Raw genomic sequence first — 24,624 nt, forward strand, 5'->3', positions numbered from 1 at the left:
TAATTTTTACTGTTTCAGACATGTTAAAAGTAGAAAAACACTGACTCTATCTAGATAAGGGGGAAAAAAACTGAGGCCGCCTGAAAAAATAATTGCTAATAGTGCTAACCAGAAAATGAATGATCTGAATGAGTTTCAAGTATCAGAGGCTGACTCAAATAAGGTGTTTTTTCACAATCACTGACATTATGGACAAACCCAGGAAAGGAAAATTCTCTGTTTTACTATAATGTTTCTCTTTGCTCTGTTCTAATAAGTTGCCTTTCTAAAATTCTCCAAACTATCTACCTGTCTATCTAAATCTGTCAACGAAATCGTCATTCTCAAAAATTTACATCATTTTAAAATGAATTCAACTGACAAATTCATGTATATATATATAGTCTACATAATCTATCATCCATAAGTAGCACATATTTTAGAAATAGTAAAGCATAACACAATGGAAAAGAAAGTAGCCTAAGGACACATTTTGTAAGAGTTTTAATACAAGCTAAGTATCTCGAATTATGTCGTATAACCAATAGGGAGCCACCTCCAAGAATGAAGGGTGATATGAAGAAAGTAATGTTCTTGGAGAATGAGAATGAATGCAATCTCAAAACCCGGGGGATTATTTGTAATATCAGAAAATTGGAAACAACCCAAACGTCCATCAACTGAAGAATAAATAAACAAAATGCGGTTGGTTATCTTCATACAATGGCATACTATCCAGCCATAAATAAGAATGAAGTATTGATACATGGTACAACACAGAAGAACCTTGAACATTATGCTAAGTGAAATAAGCCAAACACAAAAGGCCATATGTTACATGACTACACTTATATGAAACGTCCAAAGTAGGCAAATTCACAGAAATAGAAAGTAAGTTGGTGGTTGCCAGGAACTGGGGAGAGAGGAAAGGGCAACGGGCGGCTAATGGGCAAGGGGTTTCCTTGCGGTGACGAGAATGCTATATCGGAGAAGGCAATGGCACCCACTCCAGTACTCTTGCCTGGAGAATTCCATGGATGGAGGAGCCTGGTAGGCTGCCGTCCATGGGGTCGCACAGAGTCGGACACGACTGAGCAACTTCACTTTCACTTTTCACTTTCATGCACTGGAGAAGGAAATGGCAACCCACTCCAGTGTTCTTGCCTGGAGAATCCCGGGGACGGGGGAGCCTGGTGGGGTCGCACAGAGTCGGACACAACTGTAGCGACTTAGCAGCAGCAGCAGCAGAATGCTATATGCTTAGACAGTGTGATGGGTGCAAAACTTCATGAATATACTAAATCCCACTAAACTGTATATATTTCAAAAGGGTAAATTTTCTGCTATGTGAATTATATTTCAATAACAACAACAAAAAAAAGCCAAGGGCGGGGGTGTAAAAGACTGCAGGCAGGAAAAATAGAAAGCAACTATATTTGTTTTTAGTCATGAGTACATAAAAGCCATCAGGGTTTCTATTATTAACCCCCATCTAGGGAGCACCATTCAGATAACCGTGCTCCTCCAGAGTAACACTCAGAGAACCTATAGTAGGATACAGCTGGGGACTGCGAATGAATACATGTAAGCAGAGAGGCAAAAGGACTGAGGACAATTCTTAGCAAATGTCTGAATACGAAGAGGAAGAAAATAAAACAAAGAAGGAATCTATTTTCTCTTTGGTTTAAAGTAAAACATTCATAAAGAGGAACTTCAACAAAAGTTAAACATTTGTTATCTTTAGATTGAAGAATAAAGGCAATTTGTAGTCTCCTATCCAGACTTTTCCAAATTTTCAATAATGAGACTATCTATATAATGAAGAAAATGTATAAAAATATATTTGGCCTTATAAACAAACAATTTTGTATCTCAATCACAGAAACCATTCTGTAACACTCCAGCCCTAACTTACTAAAGAGTGAAGCTTCGTCAAAGCCAATTTCTTACGGATTCCACATACTACTGTCTCTAACAAGAAAACAAAAAGGAAGTTCATAATCTACATCTGCACTGTTCTAAATGCTAGCCACTAGCTAGTGAGCACTCGAAATATGGCTAAGCCCACAATGAGATGTAGTGTAAGTATAAACTATGCACCAGATCACAAAGAATTAGTACTAAAATAAAAATCTAAAACATTTCATTAATAAGTTTTCATAGTTTTCACATTGATCACATGTTGAAAACATCATTTTGATATATTATGTTAAATAAAATTATGTCACCTGTTTCTTTTTAGTTTCTTTAATACAGCTACTAGATTATTTAAGTTTAGGTATTTGGCTTACATTACATTTCTATTAGTGTCGTATTAAATGGTAGCTAAATGAGCTTTCTGAAGGCTTCATGCATCCTTCCTCAATTCCCTCTTTCTCAAGAAAAAGAAGAAATACTTTTCCCAGAGTGTTCCCTACACTGGAAAACACTGCAGACACCAAGCAACATAAAACAAGCAATAATCCTAAGAAGTGACTAGGAGGAAAATCCCTAATGTTTCCTAAAATTCAAATTGCACTACATGAATCTTAAGAAAAACTGAGATAAGTACATTTTGAGATTCTCTTGAGAGTTAGGACTATCCTGAAAGTTTCAGATATAAATAATCACAAAGGGAAATATGTTAGGACTTAGAACTTAGGACTTCTAGCTGAAAACTGCTTCTGTTTATGGTCCTCGCAAAGATAGTAAGTAGAAAAGCGGACCAGGGAGCCATGCAAGCACGTGTGTGGTTTAGGCGAGCCAAGCATGCTTATGCTGGGAAAAAATACCCAGGCAAAGCAGAGGTCAAGAACATCCCAGAATTTTAGTCGGGAAGGTTTGAGGAAAATCATTTTACTCTCACAATGAAGGAATAAACCTAAGACCTAATAAAGAAACTATTTCTCTAACAATCAGAGGGATCTGAAGGAAACACAAAAAGTAAGAATACTTTCTCCAAATTTTTTTTTCCTCACTGCTTAAAATACCAGAAAAATACCAGAAATGCTAACTAATCTGCATTAACAAAAATACAGACCAGAGACTGCCTGGGGCTGACTTTTTGAGGCTGATGGAAGCATCTTAACTGAAAATGGCTTCATATAAACACTTGTCAAAATCCATCTAATGAAACACTTTAAATGGATACAGTTTACTGTATATATTATACCTCAATAAAGCTGATTGAAAATAAATAGGAAATGAAAAAGAGCAATCGCCATTTGCCCTGTGGCAATCACAATGTAGCTGCCATTCCCTGTGCATGTGGAAATTCAGTCATGACAGTTCCTATCGTCATAACTTTTACTGAATTCTATGTACTTCTGGTACACACATGTCAAGTTTACTTCCCCAATTTTAAATATATCGTAAAAGACTACACCGGTTCAGCTTCCCTGGTGGCTGAGTGGTAAAGAATCCACCTGCCAAAGCAGAAGATGCAGGTTCCGTCCTTGGGTGGGGAAGATCCCCTGGAGAAGATGGCAACCCACTCCAGCATTCTTGCCTGAAAAAATCCCATGGACAGAGGAGCCTGGCGGGCTACAGTCCATGGAGTCACAAAGTTTAAGACATGACTTAGCAAATAAACAACAACAAGTGATTCAGCATTAAAACAAAAAAATTATGCTTGCAAAAAAGCACAAAAACACAGCAATGGGGATTAAATTTGACATTCATGAAACAAGTATTTTTGCTGAGAAGAATGACCAGAGTACCACTTTTTTTTTTTTTAACAAGGCAACATCCAAGTACTAATAATGCATTGTATCATATTTTAAGCTAGCATTTTCTTCCTTAGTGATACATAAAATAACAGTTTGTCTTACAATTTATCACATGGTAGAGAGAATTCTAAGATACCCCCAAGATTCTAACATGTTGGTATACACATGTTCTCAAAGTTATTTAACCAAATATTGATCTAAATGCTGTTGTGAAGAGATATAATTAAATTCCTCATCAGTTCACTTTAAATTACTGGGGTTATTGTAGTAGGTCTGACCTAAAGACATCAGTTCTAAAAAGAAAGCAGAAAGTGTCTTCCACTATCCTTAAAGTAGTGAACTGCCCATAGAGAAAGCCACATGGCGGGAACCCAACGGTGACCTCCAGGACCCTCTAGTGGACTGAGTGGTCCATGACAGACAGACAGCAAGAAAACAGGGATGCCATCCTACAAATGCAAGGAAACGAATTCTGCAAACTACCAGTGAGCCTGGATGAGGACCCTGAACGTCAGATGAGATCACAGCTCTGGCTGACAGCTTGATTTCAGTCTAGTAAGACCCTGAGGATAGAATCCAGCTAAACTACGCAAAGACTTCTCACGAACAGAAACTATTCAACTGCTAAAAGTTTTGGTAATTTGCAGTGCAGCAATGGAAGACCAATACAAATGCCTTCTTATTTTAAGGAAATATAGTTTATATTATTTGACATAAAGATTGCTAACCTGCTTCTATCATCAGAACAATGTCTTGTACTTCACATTATTATGAGTTTTACTATTCAACTTCACAAGTCAGTAGGTTGAGGTAATACTATACGTGCAAAACTTTACAGGCAAAAAAAAACTTTATAACAAGAATTTATTTCTGTCATCAACTGGGCATACAATTTAGTATATTTGTTTCTGTCTCTCTAAACCAATGACATACCATAAATAGATAAGTAAATATCTCAGTCCTTATCCATTTCTAAAGGAAGGAAAGTAAAGTTGAATATGTGACTAAAAACTAATTTTGAGATGTACCAAGGCCACATAATTTGGAACAACCATCTAATTTCTAAGAACCTCAGGGAACTCAGCTATCAAAAAAAAAAAAAAAACACTAACAGAAACTTAACAAAGTCTGCAGGCTCATTAATAGAAGAAAAATATACACGCTTACATAAATGGATAATAACATATATGCTCTGCCAACCTTATCAAGTATACAATTAAGTGCCACTGAAAATAGCCTGCACTTCTACAGATCTCACTGTGTGCCAGGCACTGTTCTATAAATAATATATAAGAAATAAATGTATAGACAATAAACACAGTATAGAATAGTGATCAGGATCCCAGGCTGTAGAACCAGAGTGCCTAGATACAATCCCAGCTCCACTACTAATTAAAGGTGAGTTCTTGAGCATGTTTTACTTCTTAGGGCCAAACAGGGACATTAACACCACCTAACCTCAGTGGGCGACAGTGAGGACAGAATGAGTTAATGCACACACAGGACACAGAAGAGTGCCTGGCACACATTAAGCATTCAAACGCTGACATCAATGTTATTTTTATAATAATACCATATAACAGTTACATCTCAAAGAGGCAAACTGTGATTTTGCCAGGGATACTGCTGTCCCCCTGTGGTGGCGTTTAGTTCTATTTAACTGTATGAGCCTGCCAAGGCATGGTTTAAAATTATTACTGTATCTTTCAGGTTCTTCCCTGGTGGCTCAGTGGTAAAGAATCTGCCTACCAATGCAGGAGACAGGGGGTGTTTGATTCGTGGGTTGGGAAGATCCCCTTGAGAAGGAAAGGGCAACTCACTCCAGTATTCTTGCCTGGAGAATTCCATGGACAGAGGAGCATGGTGGGCTCCAGAACACAGGGTTGCAAAAGAGTCTGACATGACTTAGCAACTAAACAACAAATAACAACTGTATTTTTTAACCTTAATGACATGTTTACAGATTCAAGTATTATGTCTGCTCCTGTGTTAAATACTAATTGAAACTTACATGGAAATATTAAAAACTGATATTCTAGGGCTTCCCTGGTGGCTCAATGGTAAAGAATCAGCCTGCCAATGCAGGAGACACGGGTTCAATCCCTGGTTCCAGAAGATCCCACATGTACCACAACTGCTGAGCCCACACACCATAACTGGAGAGTAGACCCTGCTCGCCTCAACTAGAGAAAAGCCTGAGCAGCAATGAAGACCAGCAGGGCCATATATCAATCAATCAATCAAAAGAAAAAATCCTGACATTTTTGGGCTTTGCTTTGCAAAATAGTTTTGCAGCCACAAAATCAGCATCATCTAGAGGCCTGTTAGAAATGCTCAATCCCAGAAGACCCAGTGCATTTGGCCAATATAGTTTATGTTTCTTTTCATGGAGAGGATCATGTTTGAGGCTTTTTTTCTTCTTAATACTCAGTACTTCGTTTTCTGTGCCTTTAAGGTTCCTGGATGGATTCAGTCTTTTCAAAGCAGGTACAGCACTATTTTTCAGGATATTTGAAAGAGAAAATAACATTATTTAGGCCACAGAAGTCTTTCAAACAATATTTTATACAAATCAGATACTAAAATGCAATATTCAAATCCAAATAAATACTGGTTTATATAGCTAATGTTGTTGCTTTATAATCAAAAAATGACAGAAATCACCAAGAAGTGGGATTAGGTCACAACTGCAACATGAAAAATTGATGTTGGGACGTCGCTGGTGGCACTGTGGATAAGAATCTGCCTGCCAGGGACATGGGTTTGATCCTTGGTCCAGGAAGATTCCACATGCCAAGGAGCAATAAGCCCGTGTGTCACAACTACTGAGCCCGCGCTCTAGAGCCCACGCTTTGCAACAAGAGGAGCCATCGCAACGAGAAGGCTAGCAAGCAGCCCGCAGGTGGCAATAAAGATCTGGTGCAACCAAAAATAAATAAATAATAGTCTTTTTTTTTAATTGATGTCTACAACTGGGTACTTCCCTAGTGGCTCAGATGGTACAGCGTCTGCCTACAATGTGAGAGACCCAGGTTCAATCCCTGGGTAGGGAATACCTCCTGGAGAAGGAAATGGCAACCCACTCCAGTACTCTTGCTTGGAAAATCCCATGGACGGAGGAGGCTACAGTCCATGGGGTCACAAAGAGTTGGACACAACTGAGCGACTTCAATTTCACTTTCAATTAGGGTTATAAGATCAAGGCCTTAATCTGTATATGCAGGTTCTTCAACTTTTAAAATAAGTGATTAGTGTAATGATTCATTAGTATAATAATAAAGTGGTTCTCAAAGTTTGGTCCCTCGATCAATAGTATCACTTATGAACTTGTAAGAATTATTTATTACATTCCCGGGTCTCACCCCAGACTTACTAAATCAAATACTAGATTTGGGGACCAGCAATTTATGGTTTAACAAGCCCTCCAGGTAATCCTGATGCACGCTAAATTTGCGAACTACAACAGTGATTCTGGTATAGTAAGTTAATACCAAGTTTTCCATCACTAGCTTGAATTCAGTTCCACCTGATCAAGTTTGAAGATGTATGAATGTTGGAAATAGGACACTAAAATACTGAAACCCAACCTTTATGCCTGGAGACAAGTGCACCTATGACCAAGCCCATGAATTACAAAGAAACTATGTGATTTACAGCTGATGTAGTTCAAAGTTATTGCACATTTACTTGACTATCTACTATGCATGGTTGCAGGGTTATTTATAAAGTTTGTATAACTTTAAACCTTTTACAAAACAACATTTTTTATAATTATGCAAGCTTGCAAAGTGAAAACAAAACTTGTTTGTCTAAAAAACAGAAAGAAAGTCAACCTGTGGTAGACAGTATGAAAGTACTAACGAGCCTAAGATCCTGAATCCTAAAATCTTGACATGATTATCTGATTCCCTGTATTCCAACCCTAAATTCTTTATTTTATTTTTAATAGAGGATAATTACTTTAAATATTGTGATGGTTTCCACCATAGATCAACACGAATTAGCCACATGCATACACATATCCCCTTCCCTCTCAACCCTAAATTCTTATTTACCAGAACTCAATTTCATTCAGGCATTTTTAGTTTTTAACAGAACATAGTTCAGTACGCTGCTCTTAAGTGTTTACATGTAATTTTTGATAAAATTTTACAAAGCCCTGAATTACATAATTCTGAAAGGACCAAAGTTCAAATATCTATAACTATGGTTACAAATACAGTATTTAAAACACAACCAAGAGAAAAGAGAAAATCTTTTACGAAACTTTTTTAAGACCAATATCCAGGTTTAGCTCATTTTAAGGTAACAAAATAAAATTTTAAAAGTATTTAACTCCCTTAATGAGTAAAAAGAGTGCACAGATGTCAAGACTATGTTCTCACTATACTGATTAAATGTAAAATGCCCCTAAATAAACTAATTGGGTAAGGAATAGTCCTGTACGTAGTATGAGAAGGAAGGAAAAAGTAATTTTTTTAATAACAAACACTATCTCAGGAAACAAAAACTTTAAGAAATCACATAAAAATATACTAGATATCTATCAAGTTAAATAATTTATATCTTAGAGATTAGCAAGTGTTGATTCTCAAATTATCTGCTATACCTTCCAAGCATACTAAATCATAAGTTTTCAAGTCCTAAACAACGTAATTTTGAGGCTCACCCCCTAAACAAGAATCTCTTTCAAAAGATTTATCTCTTAACTACAAAATATATTTTACACATAGAAAAAAACTATAAAAATCACTTTGCTCCATGATCTTTTTAGATTTTACCTACACTGATTTCTTCTACTGCTAAAGAGGTATCTAATACACCTGTCCTGATGGTGAGACCAAGAGCAAGATTAAACTTAATAAAAGATGCAGGTTAAGGCAAGCTGCTTAAATCACAGGTTTACATTTCGTAATTATTTTGTATAAGGAACATAAACCTGGGAATTGCTTCTCCATGAGTCTATTAGGCTTCTTCCTTCTAACATCTGTACAGGATGAAATCCCATTATTTTCACCTCCTACCTCAGTACTACCAGTTACTCCTCCACTGAAACTTAGAAGGCAGCAGCACAGTAATTAACAGGAGAGACCACCAAGTTGATGGATCTGGATTTGAAACCCAGGTCTGCAAATTCAAATTGCTAGCTATATGTTCTTAGAAAATTTTGTGAAGCTGTTTCTTCTGCCATGAAACTGGCTTATTACTACCCATGCATAGGGACTGTTGTGAGGAATAAATTTAAAAAGCAGTAAAAATCCTTAGCACAGTGCCTGACATATAGCACACATTCAATAAATGGTAACACTGATAATCAAAACAATGACTGTCAACAGAAAGACAAACACCACATGCTATCACTTACATATGGAATCTAAAACGGGACATAAATGAACTTATCTACAAAGGAGAAACAGACTCATAGACATAGGTATCAGACTTGTGGGGGGCAGTGGACTGAAAGCTTGATGTCGGTAGATGTAAACTACTGTATGCAGAACAGAAAAATAACAAGGTTCGACTGTACAGACAGGGAACTATATTCAACATCCTGTGATAAACCCTAAAGGGAAAGAGCATGAAAAAATAAATACATACATACGTGTGTAACTAAAGCACTGTGCTGCATAGCAGAAATTAACACAACAGTAAGTTGCGTTAAGTTTAGTAAACCAACTAAACTTAAATAGAATAAAGAAACAAAGGTGACAATATACTTTTCATGTAGAGCCTATTAAAAAATCTTTCCAGTTTATTTTTCTCTCTTCCACTCATTTCTTAACTTAATATACACCTACTAGGCTGTACAAATTGCCAATATCCATTGGATCATATAAAAAGAGAATTCCAGAAAAACATCTCCTTCTGCTTCATTGACTGCGCTAAAGCCTTGACTCTGTGGATCACAACAAGCTGCGGAAAATTCTTAAAGAGACGGGAACACCAGACTACCTTACCTGACTCCCATGAAACCTGAATGCAGGTCAACAGTTACAACCTGACATGGAACAACAGACTGGTTCCAAATTGGGAAAGGAGTACATCAAGGCTGTATATTGTCACCCTGATTATTTACCTTATATGCAGAGTACATCATGAGAAACGCTGGGCTGGATGAAGCACAAGCTGGAATCAAGATTGCTGGGAGAAATATCAATAACCTCAGATATGCAGATGACACCACCCTTATGGCAGACAGCAAAGAGGTACTAAAGAGCCTCTTGATGAAAGTGAAAGATGAGAGTGAAAAAGCTGGTTTAAAATTCAACATTCAAAAAATGAAGATCATGGCGCACCCAGTCCCATCACTTCATGGCAAATAGAGGGGAAAACAATGGAAACAGTGACAGATTGTTTTCTTGGGCTCAAAAATTACTGCAGATGGTGACTGCAGCCATGAAATTAAAAGACATTTGCTCCTTGCAAGAAAAGTTACGACAAACTTAGACAGCATATTAAAAAGCAGAGATATGACTTTGCTGACAAAGGTCCATACAGTCAAAGCTATGGTTTTTTTCAGTAGTCACGTACGGATGTGAGAAAGTTAGTTGCTCAGTTGTGTCTGATTCTTTGAGACCCCATGGACTGTAGCCTGCCAGGCTCCCCTGTTCACAGAATTCTCCAGGCAAGAATACTTGAATGGGTTGCCATTTCCTTCTCCAGGGGATCTGCCCAACCCAGGAATTGAACCCAGGTCTCCTGCATTGCAGACAGATTCTTTACCATTTGAGCCACCAGGGAATCCCAGATGGATGTGAGAGCTGTACCATAAAGAAGGACGAGCACCGAAGAATTGATGCTTTTCAACTGTGGTGTTGGAGAAGACTCTTGAGAGTCCCCTGGACTGCAAGGAGATCCAACCAGTCCATCCTAAAGGAGATCAATCCTGAATATTCATTGGAAGGACTGATGCTGAGGCTGAAGCTCCAATACTTTGACCAGAGAGGATTCATCAGATAAGACCCTGATGCTGGGGAAGATTGAAGGCGGGAGGAGAAGGGGATGACAGAGGATGAGATTGTTGGATGGCATCACCGACTCAATGGACATGAGTTCAAGCAAACTCCAGGAGATGGTGAAGGACGGGGAAGGCTGGCGTGCTGCAGTCCATGGGGCTGCAGAGTCAGACACAACTGAGTGACTGAGCACACACATGGCAGCCAACGTTAGCCGTTTAGGGGGAAGAGACACTTACTGAAAAATGAAGACGAAAGAACCCTTGTCCTCAAAGAACTGACCGACCAGTAAAAGGGAAAAATAGAAATAACTATGTTCAGTGCTATGAAAGCCAGATAGATACCATGGGTAACCAGCAGAAAAAACATCTGATCACACTAACCAGGACATGTTTCCTAGAGGAGACGGCAGTTAAGTCTTAGATAAGTGTTTCACAGATGAAAGGAGAATAATACTCCAGGCAGAGAAAACAGCAAGATACAGAGACATACATAAAAGTATATACACATGTACACATACACACACTGCACACAATATCAGTTTTTAGTTACAGGTGAAGGAAGTCAGTATTTTTACAGACTCTAACTAGCAAAGTACCTTATACTACAAAGATAATAACCAAATGAGAAGCTGCTTAATGATAAAGCAAGATTTCCCAACCTTGGCACCACTGACCTTTTGGACCAGACAATCCTCAGCTGCAGGGTGCTGTCCTGTACAGTGGTTACACCCGGCCTCTACCCACTAGATACTAGCGGTGCCCTCACACCCACTCCTCCCCGACTTGGGATCACCACAAACATCTCTGGGTATCGCCGAACGTTCCCTGAGGCTGCTGCTGCGTGCTGGGCAGTAGTTCTATGCTCCCCGTTTATTGTCTCACTTAACCTAACAACACAGTATCAGTGAGGCCGTTTTTATTTTCCCCATCTTACAAATAAAGAAACTTGAGGCCGAGGGTTAAAAAACTTGCCAAAAATCACACAACCAGCCTGCACGGAGCCCCAAGTAGAGCTTCAGTCCCTACTATAAGCACCATTCTGCTGTCTTTTATTCATGTTTCAGCCTTTCTCATCTGATACTTGCAAATATTCTGAATATTATCTGGAAGTAAAAACTGTAATAATCCACACAAGTGTAAGTTAAATAAAAAGACTCAACCTCAACTCAGGACAAATTAACAAGTATTTTTTAAGCACTAACTGTATGTATGCCCAGTATCAACTTTAGGGACTAGAGTGGTTCAAAGAAAACAAAACTACATTTATTAAGGATTTGGCTCAGGACCTTTTCAACACATTATCTCTCTGAAATCTCACAACATCCTGTGAGGTAGGTATTATCTTTTTTTCAAGTGAGGAAGCCAAGGTTCAGAATAGAAAAGTGGTCCCTGACCTAAAAAGGCTTACAATTTAATTGAAGATATAAGAAATGTATTTTAAGACAGAGAATACCAAGTAAAATACCTCCATTAACACACAGAAGGTGAGAAATTAAAAAAGAACAGGGGCAAAGCTCCTTTGTGGCTTCCCTTGCGACTCAGCTGGTAGAGAATCTGCCTGCAATGAAGGAGACTTGGGTTCAATCCCTGGGTTGGGAAGATCCCCTGGAGAAGGGAAAGACTTACCCATCCCAGTATTCTGGCCTGGAGAATTCCATGGACAGCCCATGGCGTCACAAAGAGTCGGACACGACCAACTTTCACTTTCAGGAGGAAAGCATATATCAATAGTTAGGTTAGTCAGGGAATAGTTCTTAAAAGAGGTTTCTAGTATCCTCTCTTTGGAAATGAAATGGATGAGCAAAATATGATAAGCTGGGGAGGAGTAACACTTCTGTAAATAATGTGAAACAGAAGTGTGGGGCCTGAAAGGAAAGATGTGTGATAGTCAATTTAAGCAGTAAGCCAAGGAAAAATAGGAGTAAAAAGTTTGCCTTAAAACTAAGCTCGAGCGGTAGCTGGAGAACAATGAGACTAGTTATGTGCTATGAGGGTGCTCCTGCCACAAACTCTCTCAAGCAGAGCAACAGGAACAAGTGCCAAAGACCTGCAGGTGGAGACTCGTAGGGCTGGCCGGCGGAGACTCAGACACGGGAGGCCAGACACCACATTTCACAGAATGAGTGACGGGCCATCTACTTTGCTTTTATGTATTCTGTACCCTTCAACCAGAATGTAAGTCTCAAGGGGGCAGGGACTGTAATGTTCTGTTCACTTAGATCAATGCCTGGCATGGTAAGTGTTCAATGAACATCGCTGCTGAATAAAAGCAGTCTTCAAAGTAGTGACATATTCAAAAACAAGTCACAAAGGCCTTCAGCAACACAAAAATAACCATAATAGTGTAATATTTATTACTGTTGCGATAATTAACATTTATTGAGCACTAACTCTGAGCCAGACACTGTGATCCATCATCTCAACCCTCTTAACCTCTAAGAGAGAGGTACTATTATCACCATCTCAGTTTTACAGATTCACATACTGAATAAATAACTTGCCCAAGGTCACAGAGCAGCACAGTTGGAACCTGGGTCTGATAACTCCAAGGCCTACCTCTCAGCTACTCTGTCACATATATAGAATTACAAATACCCTTCTTAGGCAAAGCTAGGGAAATGTGGCCAATGAGGGGAACATGGCCCATGAGGAAAAACAATGAAACAAAACAAAAAAGAAACTCCAACATACTCAAAACCTGTATGTCCGCCCCCTCCTCCAGCAGGTACTGTGGAAATTTTCCCAGCCTAGAATACACAGATCATCCCACATAGATTAAAACTTCAATGGTTTACAGAATCCAGATGTTGAAAAACCAGGAACTAGGGTCAATCACCTAATCGACATTTCAAAGGGTGGCAGATAACACGCGGTAACACCCCGTGTCCACAGCCCAAAGAAACAACAGGGTGTGACCTCCGACTAAGGCTGACCTCAAAACCTCCTGAGCCATTCTCCCCAAGCTGCTGCTTCACTCCCTCCTTCGCTCTCTCTCCCCTCCTACTAACAGGCCTTTACCAAAACTTGGAAAGCTTTTGTTTCCTACTCTAAATTTCTAATATAGTGAGTTAAAATCCCCATATTTCTCTAATAATAAAAAGCCTACCTGTGTAATATTCAGGTCGAAAAAAATGTTCCCCACTTATTACAGCTGCATTCCAAAGGTTATATTATCAAAGTCACACAATCAATGAAGAGCCCACCAATCATGCAAAACAAAGCTGATGACCCATGTACTTATTTATATAACCTCGGTATTACAGACATAATAAATAAACAGGAAGAAATTAAACTCACTAGAAAGACTATGTTCTTCTCCCACCCATCCAGTAACCTATTCATAATCATAATTCTTTCTGAAAATCTCTAAAATGCAAAGAAGCATAACTCCAGAATTAAAACTCCAATTGCAACCACCAAAGAAAAATATTTAAAAGATTGAATTTGTTTAAAAACTAAAATATTTGTTAAATTACTTAACCAGAGATCCACTAATACATAAGTCAATCTAATTTCTGCATAAGAATGAGGACAAGAGTTGGCAAGAAAAACACTGCTAAGAAACATATCTCAATCTTTTCTTTCTGCCTTCAGATTTTTTTCATACACTTAACTTAAACATACAGTTCTATTAAATAAACAAACTGGGAAGACATAGGCAAACTGTTCTCAAAATAGAAACACTTTCCAAATACAAAAAACTATCAAGAAGCATTTATTTCTTGAACTGGCCAATAGAACAGTGATTATGCCAAGCTTAAAGGAAAAGTTATTTCTGAAAACTGATCCTGCATTTAATAAATATTAAGCATGAAAAGGGAATATCCCTTCCTCCCTCTCATCATTTCAGAAAAAGGAGAAAGCTAAAAATTTATTGAAAACAAAATCACCTAAATAAATTTCTTCAAAATTCTATATTTGAAGTGTACTAATACAAATAAAACTCCTTAAACTTCATGATTTTTTCAAAGTTTTTTATTCTCAAGTGTTACAGATGCACAGTTAAATGGCTTGATAACCCAATTACATACTGCTATTTCTAAATGAACAATTTAAACCATAGTCACTTTCAGAGATAATCAATAAATTATTTAAAAAGAGTCCTTTCTAATCTAAGCACTATTGAGGTCTTTAGAGATAAACTGAAGTTCTAGTTATGTTTAAATAAGTCTTTCTTTTCTATAAATAATAAGCACAGCAGTTCTGCCATTTCTTTAAGATTTTTTTAAAATAAAAATGTTAATGAATCACACACTGTTTCAGAGGCTTTTGAAAACACTGCAGAATTACTTCAGTATAATTTATTAAACTCAAGGCTGAATTTAAGTGTTGGGCAATATAAAGCCTGACATTAGCCTTCTGTCTATGTTATACTTTAAAAGATCTTTACCATAATAAGTTAACAGTCATGGGTCACAGGAAGGCACTGGAAGAGCTTTGCATATGTTTTACATTATCTCATTTAATCCTAACAACAACCCTGTGTAAGACATGTCCCCATCAAGAGGTGATGAAGTCCATAGCAAAAGGCTAATAAGTAGCTTGTCCTAGGCCACAAAGTTAAGGAAAGTATTGCCTAACTAATGGGGCTTCTGCCTCCAAAGCATTAATGTATTTTACGAGAGAAATGAGAAACAAATTAGCAACATGTTGCTTGTTCCAAGTATATGTAATAGTTTCTACCATTAGACAGTTCTAAATTACCCACCATTATAAGTGGTGTTGGAGAAGACTCTTGAGAATCCCTTGCACTGCAAGGAGATCAAACCAGTCAATCCAAAAGGAAATCAACTTTGAATATTCACTGGAAGGACTGATGCTGAAGCTCCAATACTTTGGCCACCTGATGCGAAGAGCTGACTCACTGGAAAAGACCCTGATGCTGGGAAAGATTGAAGGTGGGAGGAGAAGGGGACGACAGAGCATGAGATGGTTGTATGGGATCATTGACTCAATGGACATGAGTTTGAGCAAACTCCGGGAGATGATGAAGGGAAGGAGGACCGGCGTGCTGCAGTTCATGGGGTTACAAAGCGTCAGACATGACTGAGCAACTGAACAACAACGTTAGTGGGGCAAGTCCTTCTCAGACCTAGAGATGTTGTGCAAAGGTCTATTATTACCCTCTACACTGCCCTGAAAAGCATGCCTCCTAAAAGTCTCACCAAGATACATACTGTCTTCCAAAAACAAACCAACAATTTGTTGTGACACTTCACATCTGGCCTAACATATATTGATGGGTTCAGTATCTTGTCCTATGTTGAATATCTCAGAAGAAAGCCCAAGTGATATTAAAAATATTTTGCACCACTATCTTTTTAATACTTCCTAAATTCCACAGCAGCCATGAAGGAGTATCTAGCATGACTCACGTGCACACAGATACACACAGCACATGCAACCTCCTGCCTAAAGCCACCAGATTTCCAGTAGCTAACAACCTTCAGCTGGAAAAAAAGGGCAGAGGCGAAACAGCAAAGCAACAGAAACTGCACAATATCTGACTGAGCTACAATCTATCCCTTAGGTGAAGGGGAAGAGAGCAAAAAACAAGATACGAAGCAATAATGTCTCTTGTGCATTTTTATTCATTACCTTTCAACTACCTGCACTGCAGGATAATACAACACAAACATATTTTCTTCTATTAGCTTACAGTTTTAGAGAAATCAATTGTCACTCAAAACTTTTTAAGGGAACATTTTAGAAAAAATGCTATATGTTCTGTCACTCAATATCCAGATCAAGCACAGATATTCCCTCAAATATTTCACAATTCTGAAGGTAGACTAGGAGGAACTGCTAACTACACATGTGTGTAAACGTGTAATTATTAGAAAATATAAATCCCATAGTGTTCAGAAAATGTCAAGCAGATTTAGAAAACACTCTAAACCTGTTATGAAAGGGATCATGAGACAGGATCAATGAGGTATCACAAGAAAGTAGCAAAAATCTACTATACTAAGGCATCAGACAGACTGGCTGGATACCTGGTGGGAAAAGTCACAAAGCAGAAATGTTTAACAGCAGGAGTCCATTATTTGGAAACAAGTTTACTCATCTATTGGTAATGACAATTCAGCTACAAGTAATAAAAAAAAATTATACACCTCTCTTTTCCCTAGTCCACTGAAAGTGTCACCAATATGGAATATTTCTATTTGGAATATTTGCAGATAGGAGACAGACACCTTGTGTCTTTTAAACTGTCACTAATCCTTAAGCTTGAAACAAAATGAATACTTTTACAAAGAGCAAAGAAAGAATCCTCTCCTAATGAAGGAGAGAGAGCGACTTTACAGCGGCCTTCTTTCTAAAAGGTATACTAAAATTGTCAGGCTGTGCAAAATTGTCAGACTCCTTTTTTAAAGGAAGAGGAACTGAAGTTACCAATTCTATGTAGAAACATTATGTAAAGTAAAAGCAGGTTAGAAACTAAAAAGTGGTCACTACTGCAAGAATAGCCCCTTCCCCTGCCATACACAGGGGAACCCTGAGATAAATAAGTCCTATGAAACCAGGGTGAAAATATACCACCATCCAATATTAACAAACGAAACAAAAGTTTTGATATTGGCTATGATGTAAAATTGAACAAAATGAACTGTCCTTTCTAAACAACACATTTGAGATTTATTTATTGGGTGAATCTATTAACCCATGGTACATTTACCCTTAAGAACACAGCAAAAATTTTTAAAGTACACAATTAAGTGATTTAAGTGATCTGTTAAGATCTAATACTTGAAATTAACAAAAATTATGGAGCCAGTAATTCTACACACTGATGGGCACTGCAAAAGATCATCAAAGTTTTAAGAAACAGAAGGATCAAACTTTAATGATCTTAAGGTTTGACTACTATTTTCACCTGATTCAAACAAACCATGAGTAATTCTAATTTTACATCTAAAGTAAATGCTCTACAGCTTATTTTCAGAACCTTTCAAAATTATACCCACAAGTTTCTTCAAAGTTACTTCAGAGATGCTTCTGGCCCTGATACACAGCCAGTATACCACCATATGGTATCTTACATGCTATGGTATCTTTGAATGAGAAATCCAAGCAGTCCCTACTTTTTAGCTGCTCCTCAGTCCATAGTTTTTCATCACTGTGGAGGAAAAAGGACCTTTGAACAGAAGACTCTGCAGAATCATTTTCAGACAGCCTCCAAGAAATACATCTCATTTAGAAAACAGAGACCAGCTAAAATAGCCAGTCCCAGCTTTGTAGTGGAAGGAAGCTCACACTGCATGTTAGTGGACTTGGCAGTGTTTTATACCAGGGATCCGTAAACTACCAGCCAAACTCAGTCTACCTTGTTTTTATGTACACAGCTTTATTAGAACACAGTCACATACAATCACTTACATATTGTCTGTGGCTGCGTTCACACTTCAACAGCAGAACTGAATCTTTGCAACAGAGACCATATGGTTCACAAAATCTAAACTATTTACTAACTGGCCCCTCACAAAGGAAAAATGTTTGCCAACCCCTCCTCTGCACAATGAGATGCTGGAGGAAACACAAGGTTTCGCCAAGAACCACCTTCAAGTACGCGAGTTGGGCTTCTGCTAACTACCTGTGGGCTTGGGGATCATCCAATGTTTAAACACCGGAGAAGGCAATGGCACCCCACTCCAGGACTCTTGCCTGGAGGATCCCATGGACGGAGGGGCCAGGTAGGCTGCAGTCCATGGGGTCGCTAACAGTCGGACACGACTGAGCGACTTCACTTTCACTTTTCACTTTCCTGCATTGGAGAAGGAAATGGCAACCCACTCCAGTGTTCTTGCCTGGAGAATCCCAGGGACGGGGGAGCCTCGTGGGCTGCCGTCTATGGGGTCGCACAGAGTCGGATATGAGTGAAGCGACTTAGCAACAGCAATGTTTAAACACACACACACACATAAGACTCTATTATTCATCCCAAATGAGTCCCAAAGTCGCTAAGGCAGAGCGCAGAGCACACGAGGTGATCCCTCCCTACTACAAGCCCCATCTACGCCACTGTCTTTACGAGTAGATCAAGTTAACCCAAAAAGGCCCTTTAAAGTTCATCAAAATATGATTTCACCTGCAGAAACAATGTGGAAAATAGAGGGTGAGAAGAGAAGGCACACATGGCATATATTCCAAGTCCTAGAATCACCTTAGATCTAGCTCCCTGTCTAAATAGCTATGTCCATTTCAATTATACTGCTCTGAGGAAGAGGCCAAAGAAGCTACTAAGAAGGTGAATTCAAACTAAGGAACACAAAAAAGTGTGATGTATGTATTTCCTATCTCACAATCCTTAATCCTTGTTAGATGCCGATGATGGTGTGCTGCGCTCAGTCGTGTCCAACTCTTAGGAAGCCCCACACACTGTGGCCCACCAGGCTCCTCTGTCCACGGCATTTCCCAGGCAAGAGTACTGGAGTGGGTTGCCATTTCCTTCTCCAGGGGATCTTCCTGACCCAGGGATCAAACTGCGTCTCCTGCATTGGCAGGTAGGTTCTCTACTGTTGCATCACCTGGAAAGCCCTTGTTAGAGAATACCCTCTATGCAAGTTTCACCACAAAAATTTTAAATATTTTTAATTTCTTAAAGATCAGTCTTCCAGTGTCTACAAATGCTTCGAAGATGTCTAAATTCTTTTAAGTGCCAAATTGGTTTTTGATTGTTTCTTAATAGAAAGGTTTTTAAGGCATTTTCAGCATGCTGTGCCAACACAGGGATATCCCCTCCATTGTACGGGACACAAAGACTCGCACCAACTGCAGAGGGGAAGTAGCCTTCTCTGCCAGCTATTTTTAGCACCACTTCGGCATGTTAAAGACCAAACTTAGGATAATAATGAAACGCAAACTTTTAAAAAGATGAATTTGATGAAACAGATCTGTCCCTCCTTGTATAAGTTCATTACAACCGAAATTTTATATATTCTTCTGAACTTAATCTCAAAGGACCTACATAGCCTATAAAAAGCTTGTTAGCTATTTCAAAGATAATCATATGCCCTAAGACTGAACTGGTGGCCATGTTTAAAGGTCATTCCTTCTTTTTCAATTTCAACTCTCATTCACTTTCAGTCTCATCCATTCTTTGTTCTTCCTGTATCTTTGCTAACTTTAACAAATTCCCCTCCTCCCAAGTAAATGTACACAGTTTTCAGCTCATTCTCTCCATAAACACTATAGAGAAACCACAGTACTTAATAATGACTCCCAGTTTTCAGCATATTACTCACCATTTTACTGTTTTAAAACTGCATCGGTATCCAACTTTAACCCTAAAATTTAATGTCCAAAACAAGGTCCATTGCCCCATTTTTTAATCACTTTTTATAAGAAACCAGTAGTACCATACATAGGAGAAGGCAATGACACCCCACTCCAGTACTCTTGCCTGGAAAATCCCATGGACGGAGGAGCCTGGTAGGCTACAGTCCATGGGGTCGCTAAGAGTCGGACACGACTGAGCGACTTCACTTTCACTTTTCTCTTTCATGCATTGGAGAAGGAAATGGCAACCCGCTCCAGTATTCTTGCCTGGAGAACCCCAGGGACGGCGGAGCCTGGTGGGCTGCCGTCTATGGGGTCGCACAGAGTCGGACACGACTGAAGCGACTTAGCAGCAGCAGCAGCAGTACCATACATACTACATATTGGGAGCATCTTCTTTTTCACCTTGCATCTGTTATAGTCCTTCAGGTGACTGTGGTGTAAAATGTTAGTTCCCTAGAACACCAAAATCCTAATCCAGGTACAATGCCTCATGGCCTAAAATACAATTTTATCCTCAGTGGTCTAAAACTACCCTCTCAAAATCACTACTCTCAATTCATTCTTCGGGCTGTAAACATGTATCCACACAAACTGGCCCTAAAGCTACTCAACAAATTCCCGCTGTATTCCCATAAGTTAACTTCCTAATTACATTTGTCCTTCACACCCTCCAGTTCCAAGAGTTATAAACACTTTATCTCCACCTACTCTTTTCTTCCTAAAAAAAAAACACTTTCCCCTGACTGATAAACTCCATTAAGTTCTGTATAGTCCAACATCAACATTTCTCTAATGAAATTTGTACAACTAAATTTACATCTGTAAGGTACCAAACAGCAGCCACCATAGTGGTCATAGATGAAACCTAGTCCAATCCCCCTTTCCTACAATTCTGTGCAATTTGTGTTTCATTGCCTCTGCCACCTGGACACAAAAGCATCTCAAAGGCAGGGACCCCCAAATATTTTGCTGTTTCTTTACTACTCGAATATGCAATAAAACGTTACCATGATTTTTAACCAATGTATAGTCAAAACAATACAAGTCTTGAAGTTGTAAACAACTTTGATGGAGTATAATCTATGCTCAAATGAGTTTGTTGCTCTGCCCTCCTTTCCTCCCCACCAAAGAGCCTATGCAAAGCTAGATTTCTCTTCCTCCAATCCTTGTCAAGTATGGAATACATGACTTCCTCAAGGTCACAAAATAACAGATCTACAGACATTTGGTTTTGACTCCACAGCTAATATTACATACACTGCTCAATATTTTGATGTCAGTATCTATTTAAAAGAGAATTTAAGACTTCTAACAAAAGCAAAACAAGAACAAGGCATACAAAGAGAAACAAAACACCTGGAGAAGTTCCAGAGGGGGGCAAAGTGATGATGAGGATGGAAGAAATTATTCTAAAACAGACAAAAAGTCAGGAAAGATGATGGTAAAGAGAAACAATCAACATCTACAAAACCAGGAAAAGATGAACTCCAGCTTGTTCTAGCAATTCTCAAAACACAAATTTGGGATGTGTCTTGATACTTGAGACAGGTTTGGGAGAAATAAATGAACCGTTACATAATTCAGGGGCTAATAAACTTGTAGAATTCATTTCTTCAAAAGAGAAACAATTCAGGATGAAAAATGTTTTGAGAAAGTTTTAAACAAGATCGTGAGAGAAAAGAGCATAGATAACCGCATTCCCACAAAGTTTCTACATTCATTCCCACTAAGCTTCTCTCAGCAGTGGCTTCAGAGAGTGTGAGCTCACACAGCTGTCTGGAGGGGCCCTAATTCTTAGTACTGACTATGTTCTGTTAAATAAAATTCCACCATATGCTTATGGTCTGTACAAATATATGAAATGTTAATTACTTTCCTGCACCTTAATTTGGCACACGGAGAGGATACCTAAATCACAAATAAAAAATTTTACAGACTTCACTTTTAAAATAAAGGAAGAGGAAAAACATTCTTCTTCAAAGAATTAAACATCAGAAGTTTCTCCTCACTGTATAGAGAAGCGTGAGATAAATAAGCTAAGCTTCAAGTCATCAAGCAGGACATATGCTACTAAAAAAAAAGCACTTAAGGAAAAAACTTAGTAACTTTCATGAACTGGTTAAAGTACTAAATTCTCTACCCCAAATCAGTTGCGATTCATAAGAACTCAGAATTTCCTGAGTAACTGCAATCTGTTAGTGTCCTCCAGATACACAGGAATTACACCCAGGAAACGAGAAGGTAAAAAAATAGCTCCTATACCAGTTGCTCCTGAAATGAAATCTCTCAAAGAAGACTGAGCAAAAAAAAGTTTTACTTTCAGGGGTTCACAGAGTCAGAGGTTCCCACTTGGGAACCCAAATAAGAGTTGCCCAGGGGCAAAAACTACAGCGCAGTTTCCCACCCGGTGTACCGGGAAAAGACATATTACAGAGATGTCCTTTGTGCACACACAGACTTGGGCTTCCTCAATTTCCTTTTGCCAATTACTGGCCAGAAAGGTACAAGTGTCCACTCTGAAGAAAGACAGAACTCCTCGAAGAGAAACCTGTGTGTATCACACGTACCCAGCGCTAAAGGTTACAAAACACAGGACTGCCGGATGCCTCTCCTGGCAGTGAGGACTAAGGTATCCCTCTCATCTACACACTCCCAACACTCCTGGAAAACAGCGGCCAAACTCCAGAGGACGCCCCAGCATCCTCCCCCTTTCTACCCCCCCCCACTCCCCTTCCCGGGGCACTCACACTTTAGAGAAGAACCGGCGGCGCTGAGAAAGCGGGCTGCTTCCTGTCCTCCTCGGGACCGAGGCGGCAGCTCCGGCGCGCTGCTGAGCAAGAAGCGGGGCTGCGATCGCCCAGCCGGGCAGCCACCCGGGTCTCTTCCGCGCGGCCGGAGCAGAGGCGGCGGCGGCGGCGGCCCCGCTTACCTCCTCTTTTCCTCTTCCTGGGTCTCTTCAGGCTGGGTCTTCTGCCAGTCCCGGGCCACTTCTCCCCGACAGTCCCGTTTGGGAGGCTCCGGGTTTTTGTCTTACAAAGTTTCTTCTGGGCGGAGGCTGCGGCCGGCCCCCCGGGTCCCCCCCGGCCCCGCCGCCCTCGGGGCTGGGGCAGGGAGGGGGCTCTAAGAACTCCTCCCGGAGTCCTGCCGAGGAGCCGGGGGGCCGGCGACGGGCCGAGAGAGGAGACCCCCCGAGGGGGCAGAGGGGCGGGGGGAGGGAAGGGAAGGTCGGCGGCGCCGGTCCCGCGGTCCCCGCCGCCCCGGCCGCCGCTTCACATCGGGGTCCCCGCCCCCCCGGCCGGGGGGCGTCTGCCCGGCTCGGAGCCCCGTCTCATGCACTCCGGGGCGAGGTGCTACGGCCCCGGGCGGGTGGCCGAGGCGGCGGCGAGGTGGGCGACCCGGCCGGCTCCGCTCGGCGCCGCCCCCGCGCCCGGCTCCCGCATGTGTCGCTGCGGCCGGGACCCCCTCCCTCCACCTTGGGGGTCCCTCGCCCCGCGCCCCGGGACGAACAGAAGCTCCGGCCCCTCCTCGGCGTCCTCTCCCCGCGGAGCAGCGGACTAGCCCCGGCCCGAGGCAGCCACCTCCCTGCCCCCCAGCCACCGGCTCCGGCTCGGGCTCCGGCGTGTGCAGCCGCGGCTGCCGGCCGGGAAGGTGAGGGGGGGAGAAGAGCGGTGGCCGCGGCTCCCGCCGGCCCAGGTCAGGGCAGAGGTCCTGGCGGCGGCCGGCGCACGGGCGCTGGGTCTCTCAGATGCCCCCTGGCTCTCACGCTCGCAACGGCGGCGGCGGCGGCAGCGCCCGGAGCTCAGCTCGCTGTCTCCCTCGCTCAGTGCGGGGCTCTCGCCTCACTCCAGAGAGAGGGGCGGGAGGAAAACGGCGCGCAACAATGACGCAAGTCACCTAGCAACCGCTCTCCCCCTCCGCCCTCCCTTTTCTCTCCGCTCGGAGGCTCCCTCCCCTAGTCTTTTTTCACCTTTCCAACCACCCCGCCCTAGGCGCCTCTGGCGCGCTCTGATGACGCGCCAAGGGAAGAGGAAGTCGGGCTCCGCGAGCGGGTGGGTGCGCCTCGGGCCGCGGACTCGGTGTCGCTGCCGCCGCCTCTACGGCCGCGTCAGAACAGAAGAGAGGAAGGGGAGGAGCCGCGTGGAGCCTAAGCTGCCGCCTGAGCTTACCCCTGACCCGAGGGCGGTGGAGAGAGCTTGCTCTGTAGCGGTTTCCCTCAGAGCAGGTGGTGACTGCTCCTTGGGGAGCTAGGAGGAGGCCCAGGCCGCGCGGCCATGCTCGGGCGCGCACCACCCGAAGGTGAGGCATTTGGCCCCAGACGGGCCTTCGAAGCCCAGCTGAGAGAGAAGTTATCTTACAGCTTGATCCGCCGCACCTGCTCGAGGGAGCGAGCGCCCCACCCTTCCCCTGGCGTGGAGCGACACCAGCGCCGGATGACGCGTGGTCAGGCAGAGCAAATGTTTGATGAATGAATGAATGGCTCCCTCACTCGCGGAGCTCAGAGGACTTTGACGGAAGTCCAAGCGCTTTGTAAACTGCGTAGCATTGTAAAGATGCGAGTTGTAACACACCCCTCTTACCCCTCTCTACCCCAAGGAAATGGGGCTGCGGCTGAAGTGAGGAGTCACAGCCTGAGTCTTTAGTGAAAACGGAGGCGAATTGCTGGGACGAAGGAAGGGAGCCGCCCTCCCAGGGATTGTG

General features: G+C 41.3%; 1 protein-coding gene across 8 annotated transcripts in view; it reads right to left on the reverse strand.

Annotated features, from left to right (window-relative positions):
* FBXW7 (F-box and WD repeat domain containing 7) overlaps positions 1 to 23,767 on the reverse strand; it is a 226,699-nt gene extending 202,932 nt beyond the window's left edge. For 3 of the 8 annotated variants that reach the window (XM_081544829.1, XM_081544827.1, XM_081544837.1), the window contains exon 1: positions 22,674 to 23,767. The gene's annotated coding sequence lies outside the window, so the exon portion shown is untranslated. The remainder of the gene's footprint in view (positions 1 to 22,673) is intronic. The other 5 variants (XM_081544832.1, XM_081544828.1, XM_081544834.1 and 2 more) reach the window with 5 other exon arrangements.
* Positions 23,768 to 24,624: the final 857 nt, after the last annotated feature.

This window comes from Giraffa tippelskirchi, chromosome 11 (assembly GCF_054371585.1).
Source record: "Giraffa tippelskirchi isolate mGirTip1 chromosome 11, T2T-mGirTip1v1.2.pri, whole genome shotgun sequence".
In the NCBI taxonomy this organism is placed as follows: domain Eukaryota; kingdom Metazoa; phylum Chordata; class Mammalia; order Artiodactyla; family Giraffidae; genus Giraffa; species Giraffa tippelskirchi.